The 9476-nt window shown below is 42.6% G+C and overlaps 1 long non-coding RNA gene across 1 annotated transcript; it reads right to left on the reverse strand.

Annotated features, from left to right (window-relative positions):
• Positions 1 to 6420: 6420 nt before the first annotated feature.
• LOC123392104 lies at positions 6421 to 9156 on the reverse strand. The gene is made up of 3 exons (XR_006606791.1): positions 8573 to 9156; positions 7945 to 8077; positions 6421 to 7847 (listed from the first exon to the last, which is right to left on the reverse strand). It is a non-coding gene; the product is annotated as an uncharacterized LOC123392104 (long non-coding RNA).
• Between the last annotated feature and the right edge of the window lie 320 nt (positions 9157 to 9476).

Here is a 9476-nt window from a genome sequence, read left to right on the forward strand (position 1 = left end):
AAAAAATCCTGTTCATACTGCCTGTCTTGTGTGTTTGTATATATCCCTAAATACAGATGCATCACTCCATGGCTAGCAGCAACTCAGAAGGATGAAGAAGTCAGTGAAATATAAAGTGTAAAGCAATTTCATTCCTTAAAAAACTACAAGATAGAACAAAGCACACACATCCTTTGCCAGCTGCCTTTGGAAACCGGCTCTGTTTGCTCATGCGCAGAAAAAAGCCAAGCCCTGGGATGGTATTGACAAGAACAAGATGAATGACCCCCTGGAGACCATAGGGTTTGTATTCGAGTTTCCATCACCTTTTCATCCTTTTGTCCCCAATCTTGATTCACATGCAGATTAACCAAGACCAACACTTCACTAAATAAGCTTTTCACTCCAGTTTGGAAGGTAGAGGGAACATCTAAATATTTATGAGGCTTTTTCTCCCGGGTTTATGATGTGCTCTTGTTGGATGTTGAGGAATTACGTTAATGAATGCGTGCCTGTGCACACCGACACAGAAACCGGGCAAAGGGGAAAACACACACACACACACACACACACACACACACACAGAGCGCTTTGTCGGCGCTCACCAAACAGTTCCCATGAAAAGGAAGAAAAGAGAGAGGGGGAGGAAGAGAGATTTAAAATCTGTTGCCAGGAGAGAAATAAATTGTAGGGCTCAACACAAAAGCAAGAACAAAGTTTCATCTTAGCTTTCTGGAGTTGCAAATGTAACTGTTGTTTCAAGTCGGTACAAATGTGAAGTAAAACATGCTGATTGCCCGAAAAAAAGGAGAACTGGCTACCCGGCTGTTCCCGGTGATGGTGAAAAATAAAGCACAGAAGTTCAGTATTGGAAATGTATCATTTATTAGAAAACAAAGAACTAGCCAACATTTTCTTTTAAGCAGTGCTTTACACATGTTCCTTCAAGACAGACTCTTTGGGTACGAATCCATAAAAGGGTTGTCAGGGTTTTTATTGTACTGACCATATATAGTGTCTTTCTTTTCTCTGGCTTTTCAGTGTCCTGTAGATACTGTTTTCATTAGGCTAGCTAAATTCCACTTTAAAGTGAATTCACTCTAAATGTGTTTGCATGAAGTTAGATCTAGTTATGACTTAGGCTCTAAATCATCTTTAATTATGGGTAATCTTTATGATATTTTAATAGGTAAAATAATATATTAACACACTGGAACTGAAATGCAGACATATTAATGGCCTTAATATCGCACTGCTAGGAAGTCATCTTTCCAGCCCTTTAATCATCCTCCTGGCCTCCCCTTTCCGTCCTGTTCTCCTATGAACACAGAAGAGCAGAGTAGTCAGGGCCCTGCTCATCCGGGGCTCTGCGGCTTTGTGATTATCTGTAATACTTGTGCATCAGGATATGAGATTTTAAAGGGTATTTTTTCTTCTCTAAAAATAAATAAATATATATATATTATATATATACACACACATACATATACATATATATGTATATATATCCTCATATATATGTGTGTGTGTGTGTGTATATATATATATTTATATATAGCTCCTCAACTGGTATTTATTTTCATTTGTAAGTCATAATATACAAAAAGGCTAAGATTGTGTTTGTTATTTTTTAGAATCTTTGCTCGATTCAAGAAATAATTAGCCTGGCTCTCATAACTATCTTGATAGGTACAAAAAAGGTTAAAATATCTTACCCCTGACCCCACACAGCCCACAAGGCTGCTGTGGATGAAGGAGGTAAAGCAGAAACTAAATCTCCAACTTCCCTTTTAAGTACTCAAGGCCTCTCTACACATTTGGGGACAAACTGAAAGTTAGTTGTTGAGAGCTAGTATTTCTTTCTTTCTTTCTTTCACAGTGGGGTAAAATACAGAGCATAGTCTCCTATTCCCTCCCCCCCCCCCAAAAAGCTGGTTACTTGATTAATAGTTATTTGAAGTCCAGGTAATAATTGACCCTACTTTATTTATGTAACGGTTATATAATCTAAACATTACATATTCTTAGCTTAAACCAGAGCGTCTTTAAATCAACGTCATCAATAAAAACGAAGACAAAACGTTTGCACGGAAAATGTTAACGGTCTTTCATCTGAGACCCTGACAGGGAATGGCATTAACTCAGCACTATTCCTTATTCATCTACTACTTACTTGTCTAGACAAATAGGCACTTGGCTATGTCTCAGTTGAAAGAAAACTGCATCCAGGTTTTAAGGAAAAATTTACTGAAACCTTCACAGAATTGTTCCAACTCCCTACCGCCCCAACACCACCAGAAAAAAAAAAAAATGCATTGTTTGGAAGGTATTTCAGAAGGGAATTTTGTATTAAACTTGGAAAATCGGTGTGAGTATTCAGTGAGTAAGTCCAACATATATCCCATACTTGAGGCTGCTAGAGCTCAGCAGAAGGCACCTGTCACCCAGAGCGCACCTAGTATAAAGGCACCACCCCAGACTCATCACCAGGCCTAGGCTGAACTGACATCTCCCACCCAACATACAGTGGAAAACAGCATGGCTGGCCATTTAAAGGCCACAGCATCAGGCCATGATCTGCATGGAGTGAAAGGTCTCCAAGAAAATTTCCCTTTACTAAAAATACATGAGTGCACTTCTCAAGATTCCGATTAGTGATAAGCCTATATAAATCTGAGAGGATGCCATCTGTTGTTAAGCTGATTGAAATTATTATATTGGATTCACCTCAGCAGGAACAACAAACAAACAAACATATTTTAAAACACAGAATTGGGGCACCTGGGTGGCTCATTTGGTTAAGTGTCCAACTCTTGATTTCAGCTCAGGTCATGAGCTCAGGATCTTGGGATTCTCTTGCTCCCTCTACCCCTCCCTGCCTCTCAAAAACAAAACAAAAAACACAGAATACACTAAGGGAGGAAAAGTTCAGGCCTTTGCAACAGTGTTTCTGTAGAGGAACTTACTAGAATGTACTAGAACGTGCTAGAACCGCGTTCCCTGGGAATCCAAGATATCTTTTCAGGGGAGGGGGAGACTAGCACATAAAGGTGACAGCTTGCGGGGTAGAGGAAGCTGAAGAAAAACTATGTACAGTGTAGAAGTTTGGGAAAATGGAAATTACCTTTTTACCACTAAATTTCTAAAATACGTCTTAATCATAAAATCCGCCATAAACAAAGCAAATAAACTGATATTCTCATATACTCATGGTAATACTATAAGTTGATAGGAGCTTTGTGCAAGATAATTTGTTAAGATATATCATAGAATTTAGGATTTGTGTGCCTTTAGGCTATAATATCACTTCTGACAATTTATTTTATATAAATCATAGATGGGCAAAGATATAACAACATCATTATTTCTAATGAGGATTTAGAAGAAAGAAATTGCATTTTATTTTTTTTTCTTAGCCGTATTTCTATAATAAGCATGAAATAATTATATAATAAGAAGCAAAATTTATTAAGGAAGAAAGTTAGTCCCCTGCCAACAAATTGCTTGGTGTCTCATTGATTGAGTGTCCCCTCTGGGAACTTCGTGGAAACTACTCCAGTGTCACAGAAATGCACAGATTCCAAGAGTGTATGGAAAAGCTATGTGCCAGTACTCTTAAGACCGTGTCTGTCCTGGGCCTCCTGGGTGGCTCAGTTGGTTAAGCTTCTGCCTTTGACTTGGATCATGATCCCAGAGTCCTGGGATGGAGCACTGCATTGGGCTCCCTGCTCAGTGGAGAGCCTACTTCTCCCTCTTTCTCTCTCTGCCTGCCACTCTGCGTGCTTGCGCTCTCTTTGTCAAATAAATAAATAAAGTCTTAAAAAAAAAAAAAAAGATAGTGTCTGTCCTGACATTAAAATAAAGCATGCAGAGGTCAGTGAAATGGTCATTTTTTGAGAAATGTAGACAAAATTGAAAATGTTTAATTATTTCAAATAAAAATATGTATATTTCCAAAAATGGTGTATAACGTCTCACTTGTCTTTTTAGATCTAACCAACTTCACAGCAAATATAGGCAACACTTAGCATTTACACTCTTCAATAACTTGTAGACCTCCTCTCTCATCTAACCTCTGCGTTTCCTAGAGCAACTTCATTACCGTCAGGTTTCCTGCAAACAGAAAAGTGTTCTCAAACCAGAACTGACCTGAATCTGTACTAAAACAGCAAGGAGCACATGAGATTGTCCATATGAAATGTTAAAAATGCCAGCTTTACATTCAGTGTCATTTTCCCTCAAGGGTTTATCTCATAATTTGTGTTTCTCAAACATTGTCAAATATTTGATCCTTGAAACCTTCGCCCAACTCATTGCAAAGTTTAGAAATACTGCTTGTTTCAGAATGTTGACACAGAGTTCTTCAACATGCCAGGAACAGGCCGACCAGCCCCAGCTGTTTTCATGGAAGCTGGGAGAGACGCTGGCCGTCCACATCATGACATTGTTCCAGCCCAAAACTGTCACTACCCTGCACTGAGACACATGGTTCACAGCTGAGCCTAAGTCCAAAGTGAATGAAAAAGTTTACTGGCCGGGTGACAAGCACGAGACTCCCCTGACCTGTCTACCCTTTCCTCTGACAGTGTAGACACGCACTGACTCGTTCCAAAAAAAGCTGGTTTGTAAACGGGGAAGAGCTGTCTGAGAAGTATTCGCACAATGAAATAAACATTTTTGCCCATAATGACAACCAACCAGTCAGTTCAGTGAAAAGGGAAAACATTTACTTTTTAGTAATGGGTGAGTTTACTTACTCGGTTGCCTGGTTTGTTTAGTGGTTAGTCGTTATCTCCGTGGAGGAGTCTTAAATCTGAATTCTCATCCTCTGGGGAAGAACTCCCGTTAAGGAATGTGTTAAGTTCCGATCACGGGACTGTGATCGGTGTTGGAGCACTCGGTCACATGCAGCTAAGATCGGTCACAAATGCTTCAGGTGGCTGGTGGCTATCACAGAGGCCTGGGCTTCTGTGTCTCTGTCCCTGACCCATACAATGGCAGCAGTTCGCCTTTGACTGCTTTATGTGTCAGATTTCCTGAACCAACAAAAATGCAACTTCAAAACCGATGATCCAGCCTCGCCCCTTACTCACGTCCCCCTGTACGGGACGGCGCAAAGACGCGAGAACCAGAGCAGATCACGACTGGAGCCCACCAACCTGGACTACTTGCCTTCAAGAAATGTTTATGCCTTTTAAAGACTCACTATAATGGAGGTTCGTCGTAGACTTCTTTCCACCATGTCAGTGCCACCATCCGTTTTTCCAGTGAACAATTCAGCGCCCACTCTCAGATTTTCTTGATTGTTATAACCCATTGATATAAAAGAGAGAACAAGGAATAAGTCTTATGTAATCCTCAATTTTAAGCCTGATTCATCTATAAAATCATTCAGTCTTCCTAAACTATGTGAATGGAATTTGTTTGCATAAATCTAATTCCACCAAAGGCTTCTAAACTGTGAACTAATTACATGATCTAATTTTGGAGCTTTTCCAAAGTTAATCTCTAAATTAGTTATCTTTTGCTTTTCTTTTATGTGTCATCTTGCTTTTTCACATTTCATTAGGTATCAAAACCAAGAGAGACAAAGTCAAGCTATTTATATTTTATCAAGTCTCAAGATAACAGAAAATATTTTATCCCAGTTAGATCTACCGAAGAGCTAGGTGGATCCTAAACCAATGTCTTGGCACAAATAATTATGGGCAGCGATATCTTAAAACAATTTGTAAAAATAATACAAAGAAGGACAGTTATTTCGCTGTATTTGATTTTAGTTTTCAATTGAAATGAACCTTTTCATGCAGGCATGTCTGTGCATGTTGTATGTTATGTTCAGACATACAGTGAGGGGTGGTTAAAAGGAGAATTGGACATTATGTCAGAAGACATGGGTTCAGGCCCCGTCCCATCGCTTACTGATTGAGAGCAGGGACATCACCCACCATCATGAATGTCAACTTTCTCCTGTAAAGTTGGGATCCACAGTGCTCTTCCAATCTGTTTCAAGAACTTGCCATTGAAATCAAAGCAGACAGTATATGTGAAACTTCATTGATGACATGTATAGGGTCCTAATAACATGTACTGGTGAGTGACGTAATTATGGCAATAACCCAACATAAGATTTGGAGCAACTTACTTAATTGTACTGAGCCTTATTTCTTCTTTTACAAAAGTAGATTATGAAAGGTTCACAGGGGATAGAGGTGACATTGCAGTGTCCCACTGAGGAGAGATGTATTAGTTAGGACTCCTTTGTTTTTTTTAAGGGACATGAACTCAACTTGAAATAGTTGAAGCAAAAAAAAAAAAAAAAAAAAAAAAAAAAAAAAGTCTATTGAAAGTTTCAAGTAACCATGGAAAAGAAGCAACAGAAGTCTCAAAAACCACTGGGACCAGAAATTTGAATGCTAGGAAGACTTTCTCTTCTCTCACTGCATATTGTTTTTCTTTTTCTTAAACGTCCTACACGTGCCCAGGACACACAGCCACCAACAACTCCTGTCCCCCAGCCCGCCCCACACATCTCATAATTTTGCCCCAAGAAGAAAGATTAAAACTTGACTAATTTGCCCACCTCCTCATCCTAAGCCTGATCGCAGTTGAAAAGTCCCTGAAAAGACCCTGGCGGCCCCGGGTTGGATCAGAGGCCCTGGCTGGGAGCGTGTCCTGAACCCCTGTTTGAACCAGGTGGTTGGAGGAAAGAGAAGCAGTTTTCCCTGAGGAGAGAGGTGGCACTCCCAGAAAGGAGGTGGCACTCTCAGAAGCAGTCAAAGCAGTAACTGCTCACAAATGTCAGAAGGTTGGCCTGAGCCCGGGCCTTTCCGCTTCTCTCTGGAGAAGGCTACGTTAGGCTCATGGGTGAAGCTTTCTGTTGGGTGATGAACAAAACCGTGTCCTCCTGCGTTCTGCAGTTGGTATGAGGAGTGAATTAGAATCGATTCAGAAGTGCCTTCAGAAGTCTAAAGTGCTAACCCAGTAAGAGGTAGACTAACGGATTCTAGTTCTCGCTGTGCCTTTCGTCTCGCCGCTAACCCATTCCAGTGGCTAATCTCCAGAAAGTACACAACCGAGCATCAGAAGCATTCTCTAGTTCTATTTTGTTAGGAAACAGCACCATTTCAGAGTTTTTTCATAGTTAAAATTTTATTCCTCTCCTGTTAAATCATGCACGCAATTTACTTGGGGCTATTCCTGAAATTTTTTCAATTAGAAAAATGTAAATTACGAGATACATTATCCATCGTGTACACCTAGTTGACCGTGTTTTAGAGTATCACCTGAATGAGCAGCAGCAAAGTAACAACACAAAGAGAAACTCTTGGGAACTGCACTGGTTTCAATGTCCTTCCTACGCCTTTTAGGTCTCTTTGTAGAGCTTTTCCATCCCTGAACGCATCTCCTTGGTGGTTCATGTCAGCTACGGGACTCGTTCCGTTGGGCGATGCCTGTGCCCGTCGTATGCAGTTATCCGTGGCTCTGTGGTGGGGACTTCCAGCCCATTCTTCCGTGATGTCAGTGTGCCGCTAGCTTCTCTGGGTGGCTCGTGTGGGACCGTCTACCTACAATGTGCGCCTCTCATTTTCTACCGCCCATTCGTGGGGTCTATCCATCCTATCCTTCAGGCCCAGGTTGAACTCGGTGCTGGGAGAGATCTTACCCTGTTCTCCCTCCCTCTTGAGGAGAACTTCCGTATTTGGGTGACTATGTGCTCGGAGCATAACCGTTGGCAAGTCTCAATGACGTAGCTTTATTGTGCTGCTTCTCCAGGTGCCACCCGTAGCTGTTCTGTCTCCCCAAAGGTAAAACCTGAGTGAGTGCCAAGTTTCTTTATAGGTGAGTGTGACGACCTTTGGTGCTGCCTGAAGAAAAGTATTTGTTTGTCGCTGTAAAAGTAGGACACACGGCAGCAAATTTAGCCAACTCCATTCTCCCGCCCACCCCATGTGGACCTCTTACCTGATTGGGAGCTGGGGGTGGAAACTGCATGAGGTTCGCCCTGGCCTTTGTCCCTCGGGCCTGGGCGGTGAGGCCGTGATGGGATGGAGCATCCCTTGCCCGTGGTTGCAGTGGGAGAGCAAGAGGATAGATGCTGAAAATAATATTCTGGGCTGAGGGCCAAGGTCATGGCCAACGAGTGTGTCCAAACCATGTCATAAATTAAAGTAACTATTGGAAAACTGGGAGCTGAGTTATGGAGCCAAAATGAGTGGGGCTGAGCCGCAGAACAAGCCAAGAGCGAAGAGAGGGAAGAAACGCAACAGACCACACTGTCAAAGGTCAGGCGCTCCTGCTCACAGGCTGGCCAGGCCGCGGAGGGCGCCAGGCCCCCAGAGACACGGCAGGGGAAGAGAGCCTGCTTGCTCCCCCACTGGATCGTGCCGTCTACTCCCAGGGATCCTCCGAGTTAACTCTAACTTAAAGCTCTTCACAGATGGGCAAGAAATTCTATTCTTTCGTTATTCTAATCCCCAAATAGCCAGGACACTCACAGAGGCAATTTCAGATTCAGTCATGTTACCTTTACCCAAACTGAAACCAGTCCCCATTTTTGCGTAGTCCTTCCAGAACATCCCGAGTGCCGCACCTGTTGCAGAGAAAAGCCCCGGCCGGGAAAGGTGCTGAGGCTTCGAGGTAGTCAACGCCGCATGTACAGGGCTTGTGATTGCTCGCTCGCTCCGTGGGTGCGGAGGGGACAGGACAGGACGCTGTTTGTGACAGTTTCCGTACTTATCTAAGCATCCATACACTTCCTGCTCTTCCCTCCTCTTCCTGTTGGGACATTTTTGTATGCGCCCAATGCCGTAAGATTCCAAAGGAAACACGAGTACTTCGCGATGATCTCAATCAGCATCCAACCGAAGGCCAAGTTTTCTGTTACAAAATCGATCGTATCATGAAGACTCACCAAACTCCTTAAAAAAACCCACGCGCAATCTGATCACTTCTACAATGCCACGGATCTGTAACTGCGCACTCGTCTCGTGGAGGCAAAACGACCTTGCTGCCTCTCACACACTCAGCTGTTTAATTCTCTGGAAACATTTTTTACGGAAAAATCAAGCACATACAGCTACCCCAAGTTCACACACATTAGTAATCCAGCTGCTTGGTGACTGAGCTCCTCTTCCTGTGTCATTTGCCCTTGAAATGCTGATGCATCGCCTTCTGGACAAGTTCCTCAGAGAAGCGCCCTCTCTCTGCTCAGTTCCTCTCCCCCACGCTCTCGCTGCCTGAGGGGAAGTCAGGGAGACAGGGACCTGAGGAGCCCACCTCCCTCGTTGCCTGAACTGTGTAACTGGATGGAGACCCACCTTGGGGCCAGGAGGCGGAAGCATCCAGGTGGCCCAGGAATAATCCACAGTCCACTGTAATTTTCATTCTCTGGGCTTGCTAATGGGAGTATAAAAATATTTTGGGTGCTGGAGGGCAAGAAAAAAAGAAAAAGTCCTTTCTTAAAAATAAAAATAATAATAATAATAATAATAATA

Source organism: Mustela putorius, unplaced genomic scaffold, assembly GCF_011764305.1.
Source record: "Mustela putorius furo isolate JIRA1106 unplaced genomic scaffold, ASM1176430v1.1 tig00000450_pilon_pilon_pilon, whole genome shotgun sequence".
Lineage (NCBI taxonomy): Eukaryota > Metazoa > Chordata > Mammalia > Carnivora > Mustelidae > Mustela > Mustela putorius.